At 54.5% G+C, this 27,805-nt stretch overlaps 1 protein-coding gene across 2 annotated transcripts in view; it reads left to right on the forward strand.

The window, feature by feature from the left end:
• MRPS2 (mitochondrial ribosomal protein S2) overlaps positions 1-27,805 on the forward strand; it is a 590,340-nt gene that overhangs the window by 298,692 nt on the left and 263,843 nt on the right. The window contains exon 1 of one of the 2 annotated variants that reach the window (XM_050760259.1): positions 25,370-25,373. The exons of the other annotated variant lie outside the window; for it this stretch is intronic. The gene's annotated coding sequence lies outside the window, so the exon portion shown is untranslated. Of the gene's footprint in view, positions 1-25,369; positions 25,374-27,805 lie in introns of those variants that run through there. 2 annotated transcript variants of the gene reach the window in all.

Here is a 27,805-nt window from a genome sequence, read left to right on the forward strand (position 1 = left end):
GAGAGAGAGAGAGAGAGAGAGGCACCCGAAATGGGACCCACTGTGCCTTTCTTTTTTTTTTTTTTTTTTTTTGAGGCGGAGTCTTCACTCTGTCGCCCAGGCTGGAGTGCAGTGGCACCATCTCGGCTCACTGTAAGCTCCGCCTCCCGGGTTCGCGCCATTCTCCTGCCTCAGCCTCCGGAGTAGCTGGGACTGCGGCTAATTTTTTGTATTTTTTAGTAGAGACGGGGTTTCACCGTGTTAGCCAGGATGGTCTCGATCTCCTGACCTCGTGAGGGTCGCTGAGCCACCGGGGCCATAACCTAGTCAAGGGAGGGGCTAGCATGGCTTCTGCCGGCTTCTGCAGGCTTGGGTCGTGGTCTCTGTGTGTTAAGATGAGGAACTCAGGCTCAGACCATGCAGCCAGTGGGGCAGAGGCAGGAAGGGACCCCAGTGGGCTGATTCAGAGGTGCTTGGACTCAGGGGCTGTGGGGGGAGCCCCATCCCTGTGGCTGCTGTCCACTGGGCCTGTGCAACCTTGAGAGAGTCTCCCAGGGGTCTGGGTCTCAGCTGCGGCATCTGTTCAAAGAGGACAGTAATCCCAGGACCTGATGGTCCCAGTGCCCGAGGGTGACCCGGGGACCAGTGTCACATCATTCCACACATCTGAGGGGTCCGTGGTGCCTGGCCAGGATAGGACCCAGCCTGGAAGCCAGCACCAGTCTGCATAATCCAATGTGGCAGGCAGGGAAACTGAGGCTCAAAGAGCTACTGAACCCGAAGCCAGACCACCGGTGGGGCCGGGAGTCAGACCACAGGGACCCTGGGTCCCAAACGCTTCACTGCAGGCCCCACACACAGAGGATGGAGGGAGTGACTCTAAGAGCAACCGGAAGGGCCTATGGTAGGGGCCGGTTCGGGGCCAGGCCTGGCTTTATCACCAGGACCCCCACGGCCACCATCTGAGGCAGATGTTGTCACTGTCACCCCAGTTAGGTGAGAGGAAAGTAAAGGCCAGTGACTGTCCCAAAGTGGGAGAGCTGGAAGTCAGCCTGGGGCCCACCCTGTCCACCCCACCCTGTCCACCCTCAGCCGCTGTGCTCCCACCACCTCCCCACAGAGCTTAGCAGCCACCTCCCTGCTGCTCTGTCCATGTGTGTCAGGAAGACCAGCTGCTGAGACAAGCATCCCTGTGCCTCAGAGGCTTAAAGCAAAGTGCATCTCGCTCGAGTAGGCAACAGCTCCCTGCTCACGACTGATCTGTCCCAGGATCCTCGGAGCCCCTCCACTCAGCCCTGACGGGCAAGAGAGCAGGCAGCCGACCCACCGTGAGGGATCTGGGGGTGGCAGCACTTCTGCCCACACCCCGTTGGTCAAAAAATGGACACCGACCCCTCCGGACTACAGGGGAGGCCTGGGGTGCAGCCAGGTGCCCAGGAAGGAAAGGAAACCAGAACTGAGGAGCTCCCAGAGCTCCCATCCACACTGTGCCCTCTGGGTCCTTCCTGTCTCCGCCAAGCCGTGACTCGCTCGAGATCACAGGTCACATTGGGCGGCAGAGCCAGAGTTTAAACCGGCCCCGCCCCTGGAGCGTCTCAGGGGACCTCTGGTTGGTGGCACAGATGGTGGGCACGGGCGGAATTATTGAATTTCTCCAACTGACGGGGCTCTGTTTCTTCCATCAAACCAACCCCTCTGAACTTGTCGGGGAAGTCAGGCCACTGAAGCTGTCCGGGCCGCGGTGCCCTCCTCTGAACTTGACACCCAGGCATTGACGTGGGAGCGCAAGGAGCCCACACCCCAGTGAAAACAGCACTGTGCCCTCCACAGGGAGCAGGGCTCCATCCAGCCTGCCGGGCCCCCTCCTCCACGTCTTCCTCCCAGCACCAGCCCGTTGCTCCTTCCTGTGGTTCAGAAGAGGCTCAGCAAGGAGCCAGAGGGAGCTTTCAGCCCGCAGACAAGTCACTTCACAACTCAAAACCCAAAGGAGGCCCTCACTTACCCGGAGTCAGGCCAAACTGCTGGCCCTCGAGGCCCCCAGCACTGCCTCTGGCTCCTTGACCTTCCTTCCCACCCTAGCTGTCCCCCTCACTCCCTTCAATGCTCCTGGCCTCATTGCTCCTCCCTTGAGACCTTCGCACTTGCCATACCCCCGGCCCGGCATGCTCTTCCCGGAGTTATATGCAGCCCTCTCTTATATCCTCAAGTCTCTGTCCCCATGCCCCTTGCCCACAGGGAGGCACAGACCTCCTGTTCAAAATGAGAATCCCCCGCCCCTCACTCCCCCTTTGCAACACACTCTGCACCTGGACACTTGCCAGCCACTTGTTTCTGTCACTGCCGTCCCCCTCTTTCAGAATATGCATTCTGGGATGGGCGATGTTTGACCACTGTGTCCCCAGCCCCCTGGCACAGGGGACATGACTACTATTTGGTTGTCAAATTAAGACACAGAACATTCTTCTCCTCGTCACCATGTGTGCACCCCTCATCCGGACTGACCACACGAAGATAACAGGTGTGTCACCACCACAGTGACGGGGACTGGGCTCCCCCGGCCCTGCCCACCCTCTCCTACCCCCAGTGGCTGAGTAGACCCCTGGGCTGCACCCACATCTGAGGAAAGATGTTGCATCTATCACTTCAGTCCTTGTCTCCTACCCAAGGTCCCCGGGAGGCTGCCCTGCGGTGGGGTTTCTCCCTCATCAAGAGCTCTGCATCCTGACGGCCTGTCCCCAAAGCAACGGGCAAAAGGCCCCATCTCTGAGACTTTTCTTTCCAAACAAGTGACTTTGCTGAAAGGCCAGGCTGGGCTGTCACATGGCTGTGGCCCTTGGGCAGCTCAGCATTTCACTGTGTTCAAATGACAATATTCTCAACCAAGAAGAGGATGCAGGTGGGGTTAGAGAAGCCCACGGGACCTGACAGACAGCTGGAGGTTCCAGCCCCTGCCTCTCATCTCTAGGAGAACCAGGGGGGCCAGCAGGGAATGGGCTAGCCAAGTTCACACTGGCCCAGTGGCTGCATCAGGATGGCCAGAGGCATCCCCAGGGCCAGAGCAGCCAAAGCTGAGAGGCGGCCCCAAGCAGTAAGAGGACACAGACTTGGCCATCGGGTCCCCTTCCCTGCCATAGCCTGGCTGACCAAGCCTTTCTTGTTATCCCGAATGTAATGTGACAGCGATGACCGCAACACAGGTGTGGCCACCACAGTGCAGGGGTGCCCAGACCCCAGGTCCTTACATACTCATGTTGGTGCCCTGTGTCTCCTTTGGATTTGCTGTCACTCCTCTGGGTCTTCTTGTTCTCAGGGTCCAGCCCCCTGGTCAGCTTGGCCCTTCCCTTCCATTTACAGAGGCTGCCAGGATCGCTGGCAGTGGGCGGGGCACGAGGCCAGGACGCGGGCTCCAAACCTCGTCTCAGCCAGGGAGAGGCTCAGTGGCCAGGCTGAGGGCGGCCAGGGAGGGCTGCTGGGGTCTCTTCCTTAGCAACCTTCTGCAAACACAAACCAGCCCGCGGGGGGCTGCTGGGCCCGAGTGTCACCGAGTTTGAGAATCCTCATGGTCATAACCTGGATGCATTGTCTCTCGTCTTGCTGGTCACTGATAAGAAGAGAATGTTCTTCCTTGATGCCATAGACAGCACCTCCGCTGTGCACCAAGCCCAGTGCCTCACTTACAATGGGCCCTTGATACCCAACCTAGGACAAATACGTGTCGGGCCCTCCTGCTGCCCGGGTGCTGGGATTGAGGCAAATACAGTCAAGAGGGCGGCTGTGCCTTCCTGGAATCTGGCCACCAGCGGCGACAGCCACACCTGCCCAGGACCGCTCACCTGCTGCACGGCTGGAGGACTCCAGCTGCCCAGTAACCAGTGCCACACAGTCTCTGCCAGGGTCTGGGAAGGCAGTGCCAGCACTGGCAAAGCCAGAGGGTGGGGTCCTGTGAGCTGCCACCCTGGCCATGCACCCCCCAGACCTGTAGGGGCCCTGCTAAGGACCAGTCCTGAGATGGATTTGAATAAGAGTCTATCGGGGGGCATGGAGCTGACCCCAGAGAGAGCAGGGGTCCAAGCAGGACGAGAGGAGGGGTCCCTGTGCCTGCTGTGGCTCCCACCCCCTCTCTCTCCCATCACCCATGTGCCCAGAGGCCCTTCCCTGCCCTGGTGGGACCACCTTCCCATCCACCTGACACCCCTGCTCAGAGGGGCATCTTGGCTCAGCCCACAGCTGGGTACGAGCAGTCAGTCACCCCAGAGCACCTTTATTTTGCTACCAATGAGAGCTTTGATGGTCTCACTGTCACCGACAGCACCTGGGAGAGGAATCTGAAATCAGACACCACCCAGGTCCCTCTGCCTGGAATGACTGGGCATGGAAGGAAATTCTAACCACAGAATCAGGCATAGCCCAGGGTGACACACATTGGGGAGAGGGCACCGTGCTGGGGTCCTGGATGCTGATCGGGCACTGCCAGGGGTGACATCGGGAAATTTCCGCCCCCCGTGACCCACACTTCTTGTCTAAAGGGTGATGGCAATGGTGAGTGAGACACCCTGGGACCACTGCAGACAATGGGTGGGTGGGTGGGCTCGGGGCCTCTGGAGCATGCTCTGTGGGTCCCTTCCCACAAAAGAGGGCCCTGTGACCAAGTAACACAGGAAATTCTCCTCTCACACACTCAGCCAGTCGGTGAGGCCAAGCTCGGCCGGAACACCTGTGGCTGCCCTCATTTGCAGGCATCTCATTGTATCAGCCAGGCAAGGTCAGCAGCAAACAGCCCCCAAGGCCCTGCGGCTTGAGAAATTCCAGTTCATTCTCAGATGTGCTCCAGGTCCATTGTGGGTCTGCAGAAGAGCTCAGTAGCTAAAGTGGCTGGGAAACCAGGTTGACGAATGCTCCCTCCTTGCACAAACGCCCTCGCTCATCTCAGAAGTGGGGCAGGAACAGGGAAAGTCACCAACCATTCTGGCTCCTAGTGTGCCCTTCCCCTTCCCATTTCCCCTTCCCATTCCCCTTCCCATTTCCCCTTCTGATTTCCCCTTCCCATTTCCTCTCCCATTTCCCCTTCCGATTTCACCTCCCATCCTTCTCATTTCCCCTTCCGATTTTACCTCCCATCCTTCTCATTTCCCCTTCCCATTTCCTCTTCCATTTCCCTTCCTGTTTCCCCTCCCCATTAACCCTCCCATTTCCCCTTCCCATTCCCCTTCCCATTTTCCCTTCCCATTCCCCTTCCCATTTCTCCTTCCATTTCCCTTCCTGTTTCCCCTCCCCATTCCCCCTTCCATTTCCCCTTCCCACTTCCCCTCCCATTTCCCCTTCCCTCCTCCCCTTCCCATTTCCCCTCCCCGTTTCCCCTTCCCATTTCCCCTCCCAATTCCCCTTCCCATATCCCTTTCCCATTTCCGCTTCCCATTTCCCCTTCCCATTTTTCTTTCCCATATCTGAATTGCCAAAGCAAAGCACAAAGCTGTGCCCACCCCCCAGCAGCGAGGCGGTGCCCCCTCACCTGTGCCCAGACCGAGGGAGTCCTTGGCAATGGGCACTTTCAACCACGTCTGCAGCTGTGAATGTCCCTGAGATGGTCCCACAAAACAGACTTTGGGAAATGCAGCATTTGCTTATTAATAACCCTAAAGTGGGAGAAGCGTTTAATTCAGGATTTAAACCCAGCATCTCAGGGGAAGGTGATCGCCCAGTGTAAACATAAACAAGACTGCCTTTCTGCATTTCCCCAGGCACAGGCGTCTCCTCCAGGTTCGCAGTTTGCGCTCACATAGCTATTCATATGGAAAGCGGTTCCCCAGCCAATTGTGACATTTGGATACTGAGTCACTGTTTGAGTTCATCCCTCACATCCCACAAAAGACGGAAAATATTGTGGACATGGAGCCTTGCTTATATGTTTCCTGGAAGCAATTTTTAAACAAACGACTAACACGAAATAAAAACAAATGGAACGCAACTGCTTTCTCTGTCAGAGGGAGCAGGTGGAGTTGCCCCTTCAGACTCATAGCTGAGGAGTTAGACTCGCGCATGGCTGGGGAGGCTGAGCTTGAAGACACTGTGAAACCGGAGATATCCCAGGAAGGCAGCCTGGACTGTCCCTTCCCCAGCCTGGCGATGTTTCTCAGACCAGCCAAGGAAAGCCCCAGACTGCAAGGTTTCTCGGGCTACCCGGCGATCTAGGGCTGCCAACTTCCCTTTTCATGCCTCGGTTTCCCCTTCTGTAGTGGAAATGACTGTGTTGTCTGCAGGGAGCACACGACCAGTTTCTTCTTTTCTCCTCTGTGTTTGTCAAAGTATTTTCTCCCCTCTGCAAGACCCCACCTCCCTGTGAAGATGACAGTGGTATGTGCCATCCGGTCTACTCTTCGGAGACCCAGGTCGGGGTCTGATCCTGGGCAGTAGGAGAGGCGGCGGCCAGGGCCCCATTGAACCGCGTTGTGTCACTGAGCTGGGCTGTGCTCTTTGCACTAAAAGTTGTACGGGTTCCCTCCTTGTGGAGGACAGACCTGCAGGTTTTACACCGTGCGAGGCCAGCACCCACTCACAGCAGCAACGGACTCGGGGGCTCAGTCAACGACTTCTCTGCTCTTTCTCTTTCCCATGCACAGAGAGCACAGCCTCACTTTCTTACTCTGCAAAGGAGATGGAATTGTCTCCAGCCAAATCAGACTTCTGGAAGGTTCCTGAAGTCACCTGGCACAAGCTACGTTGCACCCTCCTACCAGGATGCTTTTACTCTTTTTCCCTTTTGTCGACTCCTCTTCCTCCTCTGAACAGCACCTTAGCCCATTCCCCAGGAAGCCTTCTCAGCCCCCGCCTGGCTGACACATACCAGGTGGCGCAGGCACCAGAACCTGGGTGTGGGTGCGCCGCACGCACGGAGGTTCAAATCACAGCTACACCCCTTGCAGCCGCTGCTCTGATCCTGTACCAGCAGGCAGGGAGAGGTAGGAGCCATCCTCACAGGCTTGCCTGGCCTCCCTCCCTGGGTCCCGTTTCCCCACCTCCCTAAAGGTGGATCCTGGGCCTCTTCCTTTGAGGTTTCTGCCCTATCACTTAACTGCTGGCTTCACGTCTGTTTTGAGTACCTTGTCCAGGGTGGAGACGGTGTCTCCTCTGACTGTGTCTCTCTGAGCGTCACCCTGAGCCCCGCACGCTGGAGACAGTGAGTGAGTAAGGGCTAGCTGGGTGAACAGGTGGTCCTGCAGCCAGAACCCCCACTGACGGTCCCACTTTGACATACAGACCCCTGGGATCTTAGGCCTCCAGATACCCTGATCCCTACACCCCACAGGAACCTGCACACCGCCCAACACCAAAGGGAGAGCAAGCCAGGACTCAGAGCCACTGCAGTCCACAACTCACAGGCCACTCCATTAATGACCCCTTGGCAGAAGCATGGTGAGTGCAGCCGCCTCTTGGAAGCCATCCCCCCTCCCCTCGCCCGTGTGTACAGCACTTGGATTTGTTAAAATGTTGAACCTGTTAGGTGGAAAATGAAAAATACTAGAGGAGCCGCTCTTCAGCCTGGCTTCGGGCACGTCATGGGAGAGCAAATGCAGTCGGCCCCGCCTCGCTGGCTCGTTCAGCCCAAGATTAATGGCAGGAGGGTCTGGAGAGGGGCAGGTCTCCAGGCTGGCCAGCTGGAAACCAGTGAAATACGATGGTTTGTCATCTGTGTACTTGTCATGTAAATGAGTGTCCTTAAAGGGCTCTTACATGTGTCTTGGCTCCCACGCAGAAAGCCGAAAGCCCCAGACTGAAGGAGGCATTCATCATCCCGCAGGTGCAGCTCTGCAGCCCAGAGGCGCCACCATGTCCTTCAAGAGCAGATGCCGGGTTTCCTTCCCCCTTCGCAGAGGGAAGCGGGGTGCCTGGGGAATTCGTGTGGCCATAGCTGCAGCACTGGGGGGGGGTTAATCACCCTCTCCCCCACCCAGATCACGGATTTTCCCCCATGGGGAGGGTATCTGGGAGAAAGGAAGTCAGCCTTAGGAGACGTAGCATGCCTGGGAGTTACTGAAATCAGCCTCTTAGATCCATCTTCCAGCATGTTCTGTTGACAGGGACAAGAAGGCTGATTGTTGAGAGCTGCTTGGGTGTGGCATAGATTGGACGTCGGTAAGGACTTCCATCAGACCTGTCTTGAATGGCAAGGAGAGGTTTTGCAGCTGGGCTTCCTCAAAGGCTAGAGTCCCCATGCCTGCCGGACAAGGGAAGGTTGGCAGAGCACGGAATGAAGACGGAAGGGAAGAAAGTGGACAGCCGAATTTGGCTCCAGTCCTCTCTTCTCATGCTGTACCCAGGACAGATACCACTAAGCGATCGGCCACTCGCTCCTGCTGAGCCCAGCAAGGACAGCAGATGCCTTCTCCACACAGCTCCTGGGCTGCAAGCAGTATAAACTGACTTCCACTAGCCTAAGCCGCACAACCTAGGCAACAATAGCAAAGGACGATCATGGGATTGGACTATCACGATTGGACAATCAATCCAGGCTGTGGAGTTGCGCCTGTCAGATGACGAATGCCTCCTTCAGTCTGGTGCTTTCGGCTTTCTGCGTGGGGGACATGAGCAGTTCAGTGTCCCCACCAACACCGAAGAGCGGGACTCAACAAGGACAGACCTTGGAGCAGCTCCAGGGATCCCGGGACCACCACTCAGATTCTGCAGAGGAGGGGTCACTGCCAGGATGCCTCTTCTGCAGCCGCGTCTGACCTTTGTGTTTGTCCTCTCAAGCTCAGGCTCTGGGGAGGAGAATGTGGTCAGCTGGGCCCTTGTGCTCACCTCTGGCCAGGTGAGGGCACTGGTTCAACCAGCAACTCTAACCAGACAGATTCCAGAGGGAGTAGCAGTGAGGGGTGCCAGAGCCTGAGGATGGGAGCTGGGCCATGTGCAGACAGCAGCAGCTGGCCTCTCTTGGCTCCTCCACAAGCTCCTGCCCAGCCCCGGACCTTAGACCTAGCCTCTGCTCCTGCCTGTGCTGGCAAGCTCTTCTGCCATTGTAGTAGTCCATTCTTGCACTGCTAATAAAGACTTATTAGACTGGGGAATTTATAAAGAAAAAGAGGTTAAATGGACTCACTGTCCCACATGACTGGCGTTGGGGTCACCATCATGGCGGAAGGTGAAGGAGGAGCAAAGTCACATCTTACATGGCGGCAGGCAAGAGAGAGCATGTGTGGGGGAATTGCCCTCTATAAATCCATCAGATCTTTTGAGACTTATTCACTGTCATGAGAACAGCATGGGAAAGACCTGCCCCCATGATTCAATTCCCTCCCACTGGGTCCCTCCCATGACACGTGGGAAGTATGGGAGCCACAATTCAAGATGAGATTTGGGTGGGCACACAGCCAGACCATACCAGCTATCAACCATGGAGGTAAAAGAAATCATGTCATTGGCATGCACTCCAGATCTAGGGGACTCTGGAGAAGAGCAATGTGTGGGCAACGGTGATGCAGAGGCCCCATGTGGCAAAGCGGGCAACTCACTCTTGGAGAACCCAGATCCGCAGCCCCCCATGCTGGTTCACACAGTTCAGCCTGGGGCTTTGACCCCACTCCTTAAGCCTGTCCCATTTCTCCACAAAGACTTAAACCCGTCACCTTAATGCTGTCTCACATTTTATCTACTTGTGTGATAGATTTGGATAAAACCAAGAAACAAAACTGTTCTGATTTTTTAATATTATTTGATTTGGTTCCCAGTATTGTTTTTAACCTACTCTGATATTGGGGTTGTTTGGCTTAAAATGAAAGTTGGGGGAGCCCAACCCCATGGATGTGACTGTGATCCAGCGTGTGGAGTCAGGCTGGCCCATGCGTTTCTTGATGGTTTTCCTGTAGGTGTTTGTGTCCCTAAGCAGTGATTTTTCTGTGTTTGAAACCCTGTAGAAATATATTGTTCTGTGTCCTCTGCTGCTTCACTCGTCACTTAGTAGCAAGTTTTGAGATTGTTCCATGTGGATGGGTGAATTGCTGGTGCATGCATGTTCGAGGCTACATAGTATTCCAGGGTACAGCTGTATGGAACTCCTGTCTATTTGCTTCCTGATGAATGACAAAAAAAGTGGGGAGGGGAAAAACCAGCTTAGCTCAGCTCAGCCAAGGAATGGGACAGGGGAGACCTCAGGTTCCAAGCATTGTGTGTGTGTGTGTGTGTGTGTGAGAGAGAGAGAGAATGTGTAGGTGATGCACACACACACATACAGGCTCCTGAGTGATGATTGTGAGAGGGTGGACCAGCCTGGGCTTTCATTATAGGAGCTACCAGAAGCTCACCTTCAACCAAGCCAGCATTCCCAGCCGGGCCTTGGTGCTTCCTGTGTTGGTGTTTGGAGCCTAACATCTTCAGTATAAAAAGCAGGTTGCCGGTTTTGGTTTTCGGTTTCCTTCAAATCTGTAATACACTTGTCAGATGTGAAACTGCATTGGAGCAGAGCACCACACACGTGTCATCCCACGGTGGCACCTGGTTATTAAATATTCGTGTCGGCTTTAACCAGCCCTGCTCATGACCTGCCTAGGGAGCCCGCTGATGCCTGGCACTGGGAGAGGCTGCTGGAGGCAGTGAGATCATGCCCTCCAGAAGGAACTGGTAAGCCCTGGGAAGCTGGAACTATAGGGTCACCTGCCCGAGGCCTCTCTCACCTGCACTTACCTGGGGCTTCTCTCACCAGCACCTGCCCAAGGCCTCTCTTGCCTGCACCTGACCAAGGCTTCTCTCGCCTGTACTTGTGGGACCCTCATCCTTACTCACCTATGCTGCGGCTTCTGCCTTCGCTGAGCAGGATGAGAGTGGAGTGAGTGGACAGGAGTGAGTTTCATTCCCCTGGGACTATCAGGCCCAGGGAACCCTCCTCTCCCCTTCCCGGTTCTGGAATCCCACCTGGCATGGCTCAGAGGGACTAAGTCCTCTGATTCTGACCGAACCCCAAGGAGGGTCCGTCTTCAGTCTGCATCAGGTGACCTGGAGCCTGAGGACCTGGCGGCACCAGCCAGGCAGGGGATTTCTCTGAGCACCCGAGGGAATGGGAATGGAGTCAGCTAAGGCAGGCAGTGGTCTCCACCACATGGGCTCAGGGGTCCAGGGTCTGAAGTTCTTAGATGGAGGGCAGGGCATCTGCAAGCTTGATGGTGCACACTCGTCTCCTGGAGACAGCTTGTTAAATCGAGCCCCTGACTGCTGGTCTGGACAAGGTGAGGCTGAGGCTTCTGAACTGGGGCCTGGAAGGTCCTTTAGCTGACTGGCACCTTTGCTCCAAGTCCCTTCCCCAGCACAAATGCCATGTGCCACTCTGTCTCAGGGAACCTGCCACAGGTTTTAGGTGAGACAGCCTCGTGGGGACTCCAGGGCCCGAAGCCCAGGAGATGCTCAGCTGTGAGGACCGGAGAGACCACCAGGCCATCTCGCAAGATGGGAAGAGGGCTCAGTTTGCAAGTGACTCCTGCCTCCTGCGTGGCCTGACTGTCCAGAGGCAGAGACACCACCCCCACCCACCGCATGCCTCCCCCAGGGCATCAATCTCACTGACTTGAATGACAGGTGCCACTCCCTCTCTCCCCAAGGCGGGGTCTGTCCTCTCCCCAGGGCAGGATCTGTCCGGCTCATCCCTGGTCCTCTGCAGACCAGAACCCTGCTCTGTAGCTGTTGGAGGGGCGGGGGCAGAGTGTCCCTAATCCCTCCAGCTGTGCCTTCTAAGCCCCGCCTGATTTCCTTCCTCCCTCTCCATCAGTCTCCCCTAAGACAGCCCACCTCCTCCTCCCAAATTAGGTCTTCCAAGAGGGATGGATCTGCCACAGGTATGCCTCACCCAAGCTGCTGGGCTGGATTTGGGGGAGCTTTTGGCACCACCGCTGTAAAGGAGAAAGACGTTGATGACAAGAGCAGCATAGGCAAGCAGGGGAATATTCCACGGGTGCTGCTTTGTGTGGGGAATTACATATACACCAGCTTAACACACTGATGTCAGAGCAAATAAATATACAAGGCCACCATCCCCCACCCCTGCTGTCTTTCCCCAGCCCAGTGGTTACTCTGGCGCCTCCACATCTTTAATCTTACTGATTCATTCTCCTGCCTTCCGTGTGGCATATTAATGTTAGGTCAGAAAGTATTTCATCACTTATTCTGAAGGTCTTATTTCATTTTTATTCAAGAATGTGTAATCCTGAGAAAAAATAATTACATATGAGAGCAACAGTGCAGCTCTGTCCTGAATTCGCAGACTCATGAAATCTCAAAACTAGAAAAAGAAACTAAATCCAACCCTCTTGTTTCACACACGGGGAAACTGAGGCCCAGCAGTGGGGAGGCGGTATGTGGCCTGCCCAACTTGTGAGTCTGTGCCAAAGCCACGCCTGGCACCTTGTTTGCCTGAAACACATCCCCGTATATTCATAGACCAGGTGGGGACAGAGGTTTTTACCTTGGTCATTTCTTAAGAGAGCGAGCTGTCTGGGTTTGGAGGTGATTCAGCAGACCAGACAACCACCTCTCAGAGATGCTGTAATGATGATAACCACTGCTGTCCACCAAGCATTCCTGGGGCCAGGCCCTATGCTATGTACGCTAATGTGCATCACCTTGTTGAATCTTCAGCTGTTGTGACTGTTCCTATTTTGCAGATGGGGAAACTGAGGCATGGAGCATTTTGGAAACTCACCAAGGCCACACAGATAGTGAGTGAGGTGTCGGAATTGGTACTCAAGTTTCTCTTACTCCAAAGCTTGTGCCGTTAACCAGCATGCTTCCCTGCCACGGGGTAAGCTACGGTGCTGAGGTCATATGACACGGCTTCTAAGGTCCTACTTGGCTCTGAGAACCCACAGAGTACTTGAACATATGTCAAGGGCACTTCATGGTAGCCACAAAGGATGGAATTCATTTCCTAGGGCTGCTGGAACAAACTGCCATAAATCCAGCATGCATCATCCCACTGCGGTGCAGGTCAGAAGTCCACGGGGCTTGGCTGGTCTCTCTGCTTAGAGACTCGCAAGACCCCATTCGAGGTGTCAGCAGAACTGTTTCTTCCTGGAGGCTCTGGGGAGAATCTCTTTTCTCGCTCATTCAGGTTGTTGGCGGAATTCGGGTCCATGTGGTTGCAAGATGGTCCCTACTTCTCTGTTGGCTGCCAGCCAATGGCCATCTCAGCTCCTAGAGGTCAGGCTTGGCCCTGGTTCTTGGCCCTTCCTCCACCTTAAAGACTGCAGTGGTGATTCAGCTCCCTCTCCCACACAGAGCCTCTCTTTCCCTGGCCTCTTCACCTCTTGGACTCTTTCCCCTTCTTCTTCCACTTTTAAGGGCCTGTGATTCCATTACGCTCACACAATCCAGGGAGGTCTCTCATCTCAGGGTCCATATCCTCATCACACCTGCAAAGTCCCTGTGACCATGCAAGGCAGCATCCTCACAGCAGGGACTGGGGCGTGGCCGTGTCTGGGAGGCCGTTATTCTTCCTACTCCATCGGTAAAGACGAGGGACCCTCTTGCTGGGCAGAACGTCAAGGGATACTCGAGAAGGCCCAAGGCGAGACTTTACACATATGCAGGACCCGGGCTTGGCCAAGCAGTCAGTGACCTACAAGGAGCCAGATCAGAAGGCTGGAGACATGGAGGCTGAGGAGAGATGCACAGGTGAACTCTCAGAATGGCCCAGAGGGTGAGCACATTGGTATCCAGACCCACAGTGCCCAGCTCCAGTTCTCTGTCCCGTGTGCCCGGTGCCCTAGGCTTTGCCATTTTGCTGCTGTCTGTCTGCCCACCAGAAGGTCCCCTGGGAAGGGGGCTATGCACCGTCACCCAGAGGACAGGATGAGTCAGGCCCTTCCCCAGCCTCTCTGGGGGGGCCTGCCAGCGGCCCATGCACAAAGCAGCCTCCTTGGCAAGGATTAAGGCTGTGCATTAAGGCTGTGCAAGGGATCTGCAGTGAGGACTCATGCTCGCCAAGGGGGCCTGGCCTCTGCCTCTGTGTGTGCTCATGTGCAGACAGCAGTAAAGTGTCCTCACCCTCTGCCATGGGTTGGACCACGTTCACTTAAAGATACTGAAGTCCTAACTCCCGGTCCCTATGGGTTCAACCTGACTGGAAAATAGGGGCTTTACAGAGAAAAATCAAGTTGAAATGAAATCATAAGGGTGGGTCCCAATCTAATAGGACTGTGCCTTACAAAATGGGAAATGCAGACGCAGACACAGACCTGCATGCAGGGAGAACACCAGGCGAAGGGGAAGGCCAAGGTCGGGTGATGCTCCTGCAAGCCGAGGGCACCAGAGGCCGCAACAGGACCCCAAGATTAGGGGAGATGCCTGGGGCAGATTGTCCCTCACAGCCTGGGAAGGAACCCTCCCTGCCAACACCCTGATCTCGGACTTGAAGCCTCCAGAACTATGAGGTGATACAGGTCATGGTTGAAGTCACCCACTTTGCGTTAGTTTTTAAAGCAGCCCTCCAAAACTGACATAGCCTCCCAAACTGCTGCCAGCCAGGGGGTTCAGACTACACCTGGGCCTGATAACAGGCACCCCCCCCGCCTTTTTTTCTTTTTTTGAGAAGGAGCCTGGTTCTGTCGCCAGGCTGGAGTGCAGTGGCACTATCTCGGCTCACTGCAATCTCTGCCTCCCGGGTTCCAGCGATTCTCCTGCCTCAGCCTCCCTAGTAGCTGGGACTACAGGCGTGCACCCCCCATGCCTGGCTAATTTTTGTACTTTTAGTAGAGGTGGGGTTTCACCATGTTGGCCAGGATGGTCTCGATCTCTTGACCTCGAGATCCGCCCACCTCGCCCTCCCAAAGTGCTGGGATTACAGGCGTGAACCACCGCACCTGGCCAACAGGCACCCCTTTTGATGGAGTGGCCTCAACTTGCCCTCTGTGGATGGGGCGCTTGTGGGTGTGATGGATCATATGAAGTGTCAACTAGATTGGATTGAGGGATGCCTAGATGGCTGGGAAAACGTTGTTTCTGGGTGTGTCTGTGAGGGTGTTGCCAGAGGAGATGGACATCGGAGTCAGTGGGCTGGGAGAGGAAGACCCACCTTCATTGTGGGTGGGCACCATCCCACTGGCTGCCAGTGTGACTGGAACAAAGCAGGCAGAAGAAGGTGGAAGGAGCTGGCTTGTTGGGTCTTCTGGTTTCTTTCCCCTGTGCTAGATACTTACTTCCACTCCTCCTGCCCTTGGACATCAAACTCTAGGGTTTTCAACCTTTGGACTCTCGGACTTGCACCAGTGGCTTGCCGGAGGCTCTCGGGCCTTCAACCACAGACTGAAGGCTGCACTGTCTCTTCCCTAGTTTGAGGCTTCCAGACTCAGACTGGGCCACTGCCTGGCTTTCTCTTCCCCAGCTTGCAGATGGCCTATCATGGTACTTCGCCTTGTAATTGTGTGAGCTAATAGACTCTGATCAATAGATAGATAGATAGATAGATAGATAGATAGATAGATAGATAGATAGACACATAGATTCATACAGATAGATAGATAGATAATAGATGGACAGATAAATAGATAGATGATAGATAGATACATAGAAATAGATGATAGATAGATTGATGATAGATACATAGATAGATATATAGATACAATACATAGATACATAGATAGATAGATAGATAGATAGATAGATAGATAGATAGATAGATAGACACACAGATAGATATGTACATAGGTATAGATACATAGATAGATACATAGATAGATACTTAGATGATAGATGGATAGATAGATAGATAGATGGATAGATGATAGATTGATACATAGATACATAGATAAACATAGACATAGATACAGACATAAAAATAGATAGATAGATAGATTAGATAGATAAATGGATAGATGGATAGATGATAGATAGAGATATATGATAGATACATAGGTAGATAGATGCATAGATATAGATAGATAGATAGATAGATAGATACATACATACATACATACATACATACATACATTCTACTAGCTCTGTCCCCCTGAAGAACCCTGACTAACACAGTGGAGGTTTTGGATTTTCTTTCCCTAGCTTCCATTAGCCACCTAAACCTACTGACAGCCTTAAGCCTCTCCAGGCGATGCGTTGCAGTGACTGAAGTCAGGCGAGGGGCTTATGCAGCCAACTGCAGAGGAAACGGAATCATGTATTGAAGACTCATTCTTACGGGGCCTACTGGAGGCTAAGTTGCTGTCAGATGGGGTATGCTTCTGTAGCATGTAACCTATGCCTCTCACCAGCAGCTCATAATGTGATATTCAGGACACAAGGACAGATAACCAAGACCTGGAAGTCAGAGCCACGCATGATCATCCACGTGTAAAAGCTTTGCTTCCCATCCTCAGGCCTCTGCTATCTGCTGGTTTGGGGGTACTAGAACCTAACGCTTCCACCAAGGGGCCACAATGGCCATCTCAGATTATCTGTGCTGCCATGCAAATGGGCAAAAGGAAGATACATGCGGGGTGACTGAGTCTGAAAAGTCAAGGTAACTAGACTTGCAGCGTGGTGTCAAAGATAAAGCCGGGCACTGGAGTGGTCGGGACAGATTTCAACTAGTAACAGCTATTGTAATAGCAAAGATGGCAGCGTGAACGGAACTCGACTTCCATTTGTGCAGAGGCGAGTGGGTGTTTGAAAGGGAGAACGAGGGAGGAGAGAGGGGGTGAGCTTAGGAGAGTCAGCGAAAAATTGCTAAAAGCAGGAATTGGGGCTGGTCTGTGGGAAGCCCATCTGGGTTTGCTAACTGGTGCTGGTTGGAGTCAGGCCCCTGCCTGCCTGCCCTCAGAGGCTAGCAGACAGGTCCTGCTGTCAGGTGTTGGCTGAAACAAATGGGAAATTCTCTCGGCAGCCTTGAATTTCTCAGGCAGGCTCTTCGAGGTGGGGCTGGGGTGCAGCCTTGGGCCCTTGGAAGTGATGATGTGGAGTCTCCCCTACAGACAGAATCTCACCAGGTGAGCTGCTAGCTGAGGGCAGAGGGGCCTAGGGTGGGAGAAGAGTGAAGCCCTAGTCACCAGCACAGCCTCACTCAAGCACTGCAGCACCGGGATGCTACCCACCTCCTCGCTGCCGTTCCCGTTCATGCCCTTATCCCACCAATATATTACAAAGCATGTGCCAGTGGTGGGCATGATGTAACAAGTCAGTAGTTGTGGGGGACTGAGAAGAGGACAGGACTGGAGTGGGAAGCAGCGGCTGATGAGATTTCATAACCCCTTCTGGGGAGGACTACGTGGTTTGCACGGGGTTTTGGGGAAGCATTCTTAGAGAACATCATGTGAAAATCGTCAGAATCAAGACGGAGTCACTAGGGTCAAACCCAAACAAAATAGTCAGGAGATTAAGAAGGCCCCCACGCCCTGCACACATCCCTGTGATAGGAGCTATCACAAAGGCTCTCTGAAGGGTTCTTACACACATGTGCCTGTAGCCAGAACTTTTCCCAAGGACTTTCCAACCTGCAGCTTGTTACATGAGTCATGAGGACAGAGCTGGCCGGATGCATGAGAACCCCAGCCTGACAAGCTGTCTCCACACATGAACTGACATCAACTCCTGCAGTAAGACCCTGTAGCCAGGGTTCTCTTTGCTTCAAAGCAGGTGACGTGTGGTTCTCTCATCTGCCTTTAGGAGCTTTGCCTTGTCTCAGCCTCTTTGGACATGCAGGTGGTCCCCACAGCCCACAAAGCCCAGATTTGAAAGCCCCTGCAACACTTATGAATAAACTCAATATCTTTGGTGAATCGCTGTCTATTCATTATTTAGGTTGAGAGTAGATATGGACGAAGAGTGTTGGACGGACAAAAAAGTGATCTTTCTCATTTTTCAGCAGCTGCATTAGCCAGGATTCCGTTGCGGAAAACAGAATCCACTCCAGTTGTTACTGCAGGAAAACATTTATGGTGGGGCGCCGATGGCCTCAATAATTACAGGGGCAGGGGCATTGCTTGAGAAAAGAACTGTAGGCCAAGTTTCAGGGGTCACTCCCAACATCACACCACAGAGCTACCATCCCTGGTGCAACCAGGAAAATTCGGGCTCTGGACGCACATCACCACGTTGCTAAGAAGGCTTCACATTCTGGAGTCAACTGGAGCAGAAAATGACTTCTGCCAACTCGTGGCCTTACTGCTTCTTCTCTGATCAACATTAACAGAAGGGGAGACTACAACTGCCTGTTTACAAAGATAGCGATGGGACCCTAAGACCCAAAACCAAATGCCTGTGCCACTGTGCTTGCCGACAGAAACCAGGGCAGCCACAGAAGTGTGGCCTCTTCCCAGTCTCCTGTGAGGACACCTGACTGCAAGGCCTTCCTCACACAGAACCCTTCGCTGGGGATGGGGTTCTGAAGTTCTGAGGAAGTCTGGGGATGCCGGTGCTTCTCCAGGCTCTGTGCATGGGAAGGAGCCTGGAAGGAGGGTAGACAAGATGTTAGGTAGCAGTCAATGGAAAGGGCCAACCCACCTTTTTGGCCACCTAGCCTCTGAGCCCTTCCTTTCATCAAAGGAACTGAAAATGGCAGACATTCTATGTCTGGCTTCCCTTGCAGCTAGGGTGAGTCACATGACCCGGATGTCACCAGTTGGAAGCTCCCACACCAGCTTTTGAATCACAGTGAGAGGCAATGCAGAACCCAGTTTTTACAGCAGGGCAGCAGCAGGAACAGCAGTTCCAGTGCCAGCATCTGGAGCTCAGTGTCATGCCAGCTGCAGCAGGGAGGTGTGGCTGGGACTGCACGCTCCATGGAGCAGGCAGGAACCCTGCCCTCTTGGGTGGGGCTGCAGCCACCCAAGTTGTGGCTACAGATGTGAGCCTCCCTGTGCTCTTGGGAGGTGGGGTGCAGGCAGGATCCCCACCCTCCCTGGAGCAGCTGCAACTGCCAAATCAAGGCTGCAGACCCAGGCCCCCCACTCCACAGGAGACCCCTGGGTACAGCTACAGACTCTGGGTATCCCTGCACTCTTGGGGACCCAGGAAGGCCCCTCCTGCCCTCACAGGTTCAGAAGTGTCTGCCCTCACTGCCTGGCTTCTCTCCACTGTCGGCACCTGCTCTGATCTTGGAGCAAAGTCAGGGCCAAGCCCGGGTGCCATAAAAACAGAGGAGGTAGACAAATTACTGGGCAGAAGGGAGTGGGTCCCCAGTGAGATCCCACCTTCAGACCAAGGAGGGCCTGAAGGCTGGGAGCTGGGTGGCCAGTCCCACAGACTAGGGTGGGAACTTGTGGTGCCTTTTCTAGGCCCACCTACGGCCGCCCATTGACCAATCAGCACACACTTCCTCCCCTCTGAGGCCCATAAACGCCCTGGGCTCAGCCAGAGCTGAGCAGATGTTGGGATGGCCAGCTGCAGAAAGGAGCTACTCTATCTGCTGAGAGCTTTGGGAACCTGCAGAGACATCAGGACTGCCAGCTGCAGAGAGGGGCAACCCACTCCAGAGCCTCCTTTTGGCTAGAAGCTGGGCAGACATCAGGATGACCAACTGCAGAGAGGAGCTCGCTTCTCCAGGGCCTCCTCTCTCTCTGCTGAGAGCTGAACACTTGATGGGATGACCTCCCTGCAGAAAGGAGCTATGCACTGTGGGTCTCCCCTGAGCTGTTTTAACACTCATAAAGATCCTCTTTGTCTTGCTCACTCTCCACTTGCCTGTGTACCTCATTCTTCCTGGAAGCAGGACAAGAACTTGAGCAAAGGCACCACTGGCCACAGACGTTTCTGGCCAGAACATTGACACGCCAAAGATGCCATGATAGTGTGAGAAGACTGTAACCTTCGCAAGCTGACACTTCGGCAGGACTTAAGCACCAGTGCTGACTGCTGCGACGTCCAGCCTGGTTGTCTGGACTCCCTCGTTTTCTGGGGGCCCCCGGCATCCTCTCAGTTGATTCCTTTGTGTGTGTTTGCTGCAGGTGGTGTTCCTGCTTTCGACTCTGAGCCCTGCTGGATGTGAGATGCTGTCGGAGGAGCTCCGAAGGTACCGTCAGCTGCGTGGACAGGGTCGTGGAGGGAGGACAGCCCTAAAGACGCACAGCTTCAGAAAAGGCGTCCACCGATGCATCCCACACATGCTGTGTGCAGGCATGCGACGTGGCCTGGGGACCCCAAGGGCAGGGACTCCTGGAGGAAATGCAGCCTGAATGTTTTCGATTCTGAAAAATCATTGACTGGAGAAGCCTTGAGGACATAGGCACTGTCTCTGTGTGGCCCTGCCACAGCTTTTTATGCATGGCAAATGACAGAATGTCTTCTCCAAACACAGGCTTTGAGGTGGGGAGGGCCCTGGCTGAGGCTGCAGTTGCTGTAGAAAACAAACTGTTTGGGGACCCAGATGCCCTTTCTGGAGGGAGCTGTCACTTTTGTTGGAGGATAAACTGCCTCTGCTTGGTGGTAGAAGCTGCACTGAGTGGCACTAGGCCTGGGCAGACCTTGGCCCTGAGTCCACTGGCTTCTAGTTGTATTTGGCCAATTGGGAGTTCCGGCTGGAGATTAGAGGGAGGGAGGAGAGCAGGGCCAGGGAGCGTCACCCCTGAGCCCTCCCTGTGGGACACCATGGGTCTGTCCCTCAGACCAGTGACCCTGTTTTGGCAGACAGCTCTCCATGCTCCTTCCCAGGTCCTGGGGGTGCCCTCTGCCTTGTGCCTTTGGTCAGGGGTGGTGACAGCTTGGCTGCTGCTGGCCTGGGTCCCTGCACTCTCTCGTGTATGTCCCTTTCTGCCTCCCAAGGGTCTGCAGTGGTCCCTTTCCAGACCTGCCCCTTGCGGGGATTTGAGTGAGCCACGTGCCACCTGCCTCCTGATGGGATGCTGACTGATGTGGAATGGGCCCTGAATGAGTTTTGCAGTGAACAGAGACCTCCTGCCTCCACTGGGGGAACAGAGCCAGGTACACGAGCAAGGGATGGAGGGGAGGGCAGCTGTGCGAAGAACAGGAGTTGGAAGGGGAGAAATTCCAGGTTAGGGTGGGAATAGAAATCGGGTCAGGCAGCGGAGACATTTGAGTGGCAAATTAAGGAGTTTCAACTTCCTCTTGCCAGGGCTGGGAAGCCACTGTCCACATTCTGAGGGGAAGTCAAGTTCCACCTTCAATAGTAAACGTGACCTCTTGTCCCCAGATAGAAAGTGCGTCTGCATCCATCGTGCCCCAGAAATATATCCATGTGATTCCAGCACCAAGACTCTCCCTCAGAATCCTCCTCAACACAGCACTCCATGCAGCTGCTGGAAATCCAACCTGAGCAACACCAAATAAGCCCCGTCCTGGCCAGGTGCGGTGGCTCACACCTGTACTCCCAGCACTTTGGGAAGCCAGGGCGGGCAGGTCATTTGAGGTCAGGAGTTCACAACCAGCCTGGCCAACATGGTGAAACCCTGTCTCTACTAAAAATACAAAAATTAGCCAGGCGTGGTGATGGGCGCCTGTAATCCCAGCTACCCAGGAGAATTGCTTGAACCCGGGAGGTGGAGGTTGCCGTGAGCAGAGATCGAGCCACTGCACTCCAGCCTAGGTGACAAAGCAAGACTCCATCTCAAAAAAAAAAAAAAAGAAGACAGCTGCGCAGTGGCTCCCACAGTAGCCTGCTTTAGCGGGACCAGGGCATGCTGAGGCTGCCGGGGTTCAATGTCTAATGCCTACTATGCTTTCTGGCACAAAACAGGGGCTCGCTAAGATGGATCAGCGGGCCTGGAGAGTTGCCTGGTCCCAGAGGAAGGGGGTGGTCCAGGGCCCACTGCAGGATGGGAGTAGGGCACAGAGAAGCACCCTTGTCTGGTCTGCTTCCCAGAAGAATGAGCAGTGACTCAGAGCTGTGGAAGCCCCCCAGGGCAAAGGGCTCTGAGTACTGCTGGGAGTCACTGGCGGTCAGCGAACGTGCTGAGGCCATTTTGCCCCTGACAAGTAGAATCAGCAGCATTGACGGGTGAGCTGCCTGCAGGGGACATTCAGATCCGGGCGACATCGGGGTGGGGGTGGGAGGAAGCCTGGGGCCGCCGGGAGCATTACCACTCTGGAGAAGCTAAATGTCTTCTGTGGCGAATAAAAAGGGCCTTTGATTGACATGTGGGATGAAGCCAGGAGAAGAGGAAATTTGAGCCTTTGGCCTAATCATGTGGACCTTGAAGAAAAATAAAGTCTCCGCATCCCCATCCCAAGTGAAGAACTGAATGCAGGTCTGGGGGCTCCAGAATCCTCCAACGACCCCTTCCTCACCCCAAAACCATGCACTCCCTCTCCAATACCACCCCTGATTGCCACAAGCAGCAGGCCCTGGCCTTCCAGCATTCCTGTTGCCTTTCACAGTGACGTCCCCGGGCCCAGCACCTTTCCCAGGCCAGCAGCTGTGTGCCTGGCTCACAGTGTTGTTCCCACTGACCCCAGAGTCCTGCTGGGTGGGTATCACCCCGCCCCCATTCTACAGAATTGGAAACTGAGGCTCTAATCCCAGCACTTTGGGAGGCCAAGACGGGCAGATCACGAGGTCAGGAGATTGAGACCATCCTGGCTAACACGATGAAACTCCATCTCTACTAAAAATACAAAATGTTAGCCGGGCGTGGTGGCGGCGCCTGTAGTCCCAGCCACTTGGGAGGCTGAGGCAGGAGAATGGTGTGAACTTGGGAGGCGGAGCTTGCAGTGAGCCAAGATCAGGCCACTGTACTCCAGCCTGGGCGACAGAGCGAGACTCCGTCTCAAAAAAAAAAAAAAAAAAAAAGAAAAGAGGCTAAACACTGACTTACTGGCAGCACTGACCCGTAAGCAACAGAAAAAATCACCCACAGCAACCCCACATTCTTCTTTTTTTTTTTTTTTTTTTTGAGACGGGATGGAGTCTCGCTCTGTTGCCCAGGAGCAACCCCATATTCTAATATCAGGACCCCATGGGTATTTTACTTTACATGGTATGGGGGAGTTATGCTTCCAGATGGAATTAAGGTTGCTAATCAGTTGACCTTGACAGAGATAACGTGGGCCCAGTGGGATCATAAGGGTCCTTAAGAGCAGAGGAGGGAGGCAGGTCAGGGAGTGTCAGGGAGACGGCAGCGCGAGGAGCAAGGGTTGCAGCCTCTGGAAGCTGGACGTGGACCCTCCCCTGAGCCTCCAGAAGGAGCCAGGCCTGTGGACACCTGGATTGCAGCCCAGGGCGGTTTATTTTGGACTTCTGCCCTGCAGAGCTGTGAGACAGCATGTCCGCATCGCTTTCAGCTCTAAACCTAGTGGGGGTTAGTGCAGCAGCCACAGGATACGCACAATAGCACAAAGTCTAGGCTTGGACCCAGCTCCATCTGAGTCTGAAGCTTCCTACACACAGGTACCAAGCTCTCTGTGACACAAGGGAGTGGCCAGGGAGGACAGGGAGAGAACCCAGGAGCCACCACAGCCTCGGCACTCGGCTGAGAGCCCAGCAAGGGCCCCAGGTGTTGGATTTCCCCAGCCTGGGCCTTCCCCCTGTGGTTACTCAGGGTGGCACCTAAGCCTGGCCGGAAGGGACTCTCCACCTTGGCAGGTCCTGGTCGCTCAGGGCCAGAGACCTGCTGTCCACTCACACTCCCCTCCCCCACACATGTGTCAGGCTCCCCACTCTGGCCTCCGTTTCCCCATCGGGAAAGATCCTCTCAGGCCTGCTGATCTCCTGGGTGCTGGAGCCCTGGGCTCAGACTTTTTAATAGGGACAGGGTAGCCCCAAGCAGGGAATATGGCCCCCATGTCAACCTCCACAAGGATGTTGCCATTGGGTTTAGGAGGCCGAGTGTTTGTCGTGCTTGCCCTCAGGCCTCTCCTGCAACTTGGCCCAAGGAGGTGGGCCAAGGCGGCATGGGGACCTTGGGCCACTGTCCACCTGTCCACACCACGGTCATCCTCAGGCCCCCCTGTGGTTATTCCTCTTGTCAGCCACAGACCCTTTTCAGAAGCTACTAAAACTGGTGCCCTGACCCTGGGACCACGCTCTGCACACAGGCTGTGCCTGATTCCAGGTTCCCTTCCCTTGGGCCCCAGGAGCCCCACGTCAGGGTCTGGGGAGGAAGCCATGGTTGCCCATGCTGGTAGGTAGTCAGCAAGATGCAGTGGCTTAATAGGATCCTAGATTGTGTTGGGGGGAGGGGGTGTGGGCTGGGAGTGGGGTTGCCCGATAAATGGCCTGACAACCTGTGGAGTGTGAAGTTCAAATAAACAACAAATCATTGCGTTGATGTCAGTTTGCCCCAAATATTGCACGGGACATCGTTGTACAAAAATCTATGTGTTGTTTCTCTGAAATGCGAATATCACTGGGCATCCAGCGTTGTTTGGCATTGTTCTGTTTCGTTCTTGCTAAATCTGGCAGCCCTCGTGGGAAGGAGAGTGAGTGTGAGTGAGGACGGGGAGGGGGTGCATCTGGAGCTTGGTTTTCCAGTGACATTTCACAACCGAGAGAAAAAGCACTGAAACGTGGGACACATTGAAATCGACACATAGAAGGCAAGGAGGAAAGCGTGATAAGGTACGGATGGCCTTTCCAATGGCCTAAAAATCTCCCCAAACACACGCGATTCGAAGGGTGGTGCATGCCTTCCGGGGCTGGCTGCTCTTGGCAGGACCTCAGGCTTTTCTAAAAGCACTTAACTCTGCTCCTATCTGTTCTCATGAGACGCAGCCAGGCCCTACACTTCCAGGCTTGTAAAGCATCATTCAGAGGTGTGGTCAGCTACCAACAGAAATTACTCCCTTCCCCGTGCAGTGTGGCAAAGTTGGCGCGTGCGGGACTCGAAGTCCTTATAAACCTGCCAGCATCTAAAACACAAATTCAAAAACACTACAGACAAACCTAACACGCTGAAATTGAAATCCTATACACAGCCGTCAGCAATCCCACCCCACCGCCAGACATTCATTACCCCACAGCCATAATGAAATGCCGGGATGCCCGGATGAGGTCTGAAAATCCTTTCTGCTTGGCACAAAAGAAGCTGTCGAGGAAGTTTTCGTGTTTTGATTTCTTTCCCCCTCCCTGACTATATTTTAGATGAACCCTTTGGAAACTCACTAATGCGATCATGTTTTCTGGGGTGTCCTGGCTCCTCCCCTCTCATCTCAGCTCCCTTTTCTCAGCCTCCCTCCCTCCCTCTCTCCCTTCTTTCCTCCCCTCCTCCTTCCATCTCTGTCTTCCTTTTCTTTCTTTGCCCTTATACACCTAGTTTCTTTTTCTTTTAATTTTATTTATTTATTTATTTATTTATTTTTTGAGACGGAGTCTCGCTCTGTTGCCCAGGCTGGAGTGCAGTGGCACGATCTCGGCTCACTGTAAGCTCCGCCTCCCAGGTTCACGGCATTCTCCTGCCTCAGCCTCCCCAGCAGCTGGGACTATAGGCACTCGCCACCACACCTGGCTAAATATTTTTTTGTATTTAGTGGAGACGGGGTTTCACCGGGTTAGACAGGATGGTCTCGATCTCCTGACCTCGTGATCCACCTGCCTTGGCCTCCCAAAGTGCTGGGATTACAGGAGTGAGGCATGGCGCCTAGCTATAAACCTAGTTTCTGGGGTAGAGTGAAGATAGGCCTTGGACGTCGGGGAAAGGTACCTGTAACCCAGGGTGGTTATTCAAGGGAGATGTGAGTGGAGCCCAGGGACCCCAGCTGGGGCCAGGTCTGCTGCAGGGGCCGGGTTGTCCTGGGCAGGGGGCTGGAGACCTCGCCAGGGATTAGATATGCCTTACCAGTGGTTTCCAGTTACCTGACGACTCTTACCTGCTCCGAGGTGGTTTAACGACAGATCCGTCCTAACCACCCCATACCTTCCCCTAAATACAACCTCTCTCTCAGCTGGCACTCCCAGGCCCCTCCTCCTCCGGGATCATCCAGGGAACTTAGACCCAGATGGCAACACCTACTTCCCGGGGACCTGAAGGAGGTGGAAGCTCACTCCACGGGGGCTCCGGCCCTGCAGCAGCTCCAAGGCTCTGCGGCTCAAGCGACCGGGTGGGAATGTGGGTTTATGGTGTCAGCTCCATTCCTGGGCCAAGAAAGGACGGTGTAGTCATGGACAGTAACCTGCTTTGAAGGGTTAAAAGGGGACCAAGTCCTCCCCGACTCCTCTGGGGGGTGGTTACTACGGTGACCGAGGGGGCTCCAGTTCCAGGCCAGGTGACGCCGCGTGAGGCCTCTGAAGGGGGAACCACATACGCTGTTTGACACATGTGTGGCTTCCCAGTGTGATAATCATTCATTATTAAAAACGGTGATTGGGGCCGGGCGCGGTGGCTCAAGCCTGTAATCCCAGCACTTTGGGAGGCCGAGACGGGCGGATCACGAGGTCAGGAGATCGAGACCATCCTGGCTAACACGGTGAAACCCCGTCTCTACTAAAAAAATACAAAAAACTAGCCAGGCGAGGTGGCGGGTGCCTGTAGTCCCAGCTACTCGGGAGGCTGAGGCAGGAGAATGGCGTGAACCCGGGAGGCGGAGCTTGCAGTGAGCTGAGATCTGGCCACTGCACTCCAGCCTGGGCGACAGAGCAAGACTCCATCTCAAAAAAAAAAAAAAAAAAAAAAAAAAAACCCGGTGATTGGCAGTACTACTCTCTACGTAGATTGGCATATCATGGAATAGACCGTAATGTATTATAGTGACTGGTCATGGTCTGGCCACACAGCAGGTGCCCTGCCCAGGACAGCTGGGGTTGAGGAGTCCGTGGACACTTGGTAGGTGCACCACCCTCAGCTGTGGGCAAAGCTGGGCGTGAGCAGGACCAGTGGCTGCAGCCCAGCTAAGAGCTAATTTCCCAAAATGTGCATTTTGCCTCCATGCTTCGAATCTGAGGGAAGCAAAGATATCCCTGGGGAGCGGCTTTTGTTTTAAGGGGAAATTTAATTTAAGAGCACATGACCTGGTTTTGTCATTTGGCTGTGATCCGGAGAAACCGGCTGAGCAGTGGTGGTGTGGGCTATGGGGTGGGGGCATCCTCAGGCCCCGGCTCCTGCCCTCGCTGTGCCTCCAGAGCGTCCCCTTCCAGGCAGGCAGTGCTCTGATTCGCAGTCTGGCTGGAAAAGCATCCCCAGAACCAGGATGGTTCCATCACTTGGATTCCTTCTCAGCTCTCACTCACAGCTGCAAGGACTTCCCCTTCTCAGCATAGCCATGAAAAAAAGTCTGTGTGATTCTGCCCCCTGCCTGTTTTTCCCCAAATCGGGGACCCCAGCAGGCAGGAGTCCTGCCCCTTTCATCCACCACTGTGTTCCCGGCTTCTACCGCCATGCCCACACCTCCCGGCAGAGATTCGAAGTTGCTCTGTTGGATGAGTAAAGCGGGGAATTAACAAACTTCCCCGGCCCCTGTGTTTGTGAAATAAGAAAATGTGTGGTTTGATGTCAAACCCAAAGAACCCCAAACCAGAGAGAGAAGTCAAGTCCGTCAAAGATTTCTAATTATTCATCATTTCTGGGCCACTGGTTAGAGGCCAGCCTGGGACACCGAGGGCTACCCTGAGTCCTTCCCAGGCCTGGGGTACATGGCCTTGTGCGTTGTAGAGCAATCGAAGATGCTCAGGTCGCGGCCCAGCATCCCCCTCCAGTAACCTGTGCTGTTTTTCACACCCACCGAGAAGGTGCAGTGCTCCCATCCCACAATCAGGAAACCTGGACTCAGAGACTGGGAGCCAGAAAAGCTGGAGGCCACACGGCGGGGAAACGGCAGGGCAGACTGCTGGCCCCAGGACCCAGGCTAAGAGTCCCCACGCTGTTCCAGCTGCCCCTCACCCAGGCCTGGCAGGCCTGCCCCCTCACCCAGGCCCAGCATCCCTCCTGTTTTCTGCCCAGATATCCAGGCCCAAACCATGGAAAAGGGCTTCTTTCAC

The sequence above is a fragment of the Macaca thibetana genome, chromosome 15, assembly GCF_024542745.1.
Source record: "Macaca thibetana thibetana isolate TM-01 chromosome 15, ASM2454274v1, whole genome shotgun sequence".
Classification (NCBI taxonomy): domain Eukaryota; kingdom Metazoa; phylum Chordata; class Mammalia; order Primates; family Cercopithecidae; genus Macaca; species Macaca thibetana.